Genomic DNA, 894 nt, shown 5'->3' on the forward strand with positions numbered 1-894 from the left:
AGAGACATTCACTGAAGAGGTAATCTATAATCGATAGTTTCCTTATGTACACAATTCAACAATCAGCATAGCTGCGTCACCAAATGACATCAGGCAATTCACTGAGTCACGTATGCATCAATCATCAAGTAAAACTAAAAAAAAATGGGAAAAATCCAGTTAGGTACACTATTTGGCTCACACAGAGATAGCAGTCTGTCTCTGTCATTGCGTGTTCTCGAGGAAGCGTAGCGAGCATCTTCCTTACCTTCTTTCTCCAGAAGTTTTGATTTCAGCCTTGGCCTCAAAAACACTGTTGACTCATCGTGTGCATACTTTTGTATATTTACAGGTTTGTCGTATATGTGTTCCAAGAATAATGATGTTGGTATATTGACTTGTACAGTAGTTACACTACAACTACATCAATGTAAAGATGCATTTATCTTTGCTTTATCAGTATATCTGTATATTGATGTGGTCTAGAGCACTTGACTCTCAAAAATGGTCATTAGATTACAAACACTTCGCATATCAAAATAGGCCCACTTAAATCAATGTAATCACCTACTAACGATTAAATCACCATACAGCTGTTCTCACCTTAACCATCAACCCGTAGACCCTTTAGTTCAAAAGAGGCCACTGGAGGTAGAAAAGCCGTGTTATCTTGTCTTGCGACGCACCTCAAGTTGCATCGGCCAACTGCGTCACTTTGAAAGCCTGGTGAAAGACGGGTCCAGAGTGAAAACAGTCTATTTGGGGTTTCATGTTCTTTTTTGCGTCGGTCCGTCTGGCTATTTACGGTTACTAACATGGGTACGTAATACATGTATGGATTGATAGTAAGGTTGGACTTTAGATACATGTATGTATCTAACATATGTATGGATTGATTGCATTGTTGGACTTTAG

Source organism: Penaeus monodon, chromosome 21, assembly GCF_015228065.2.
Source record: "Penaeus monodon isolate SGIC_2016 chromosome 21, NSTDA_Pmon_1, whole genome shotgun sequence".
Lineage (NCBI taxonomy): Eukaryota > Metazoa > Arthropoda > Malacostraca > Decapoda > Penaeidae > Penaeus > Penaeus monodon.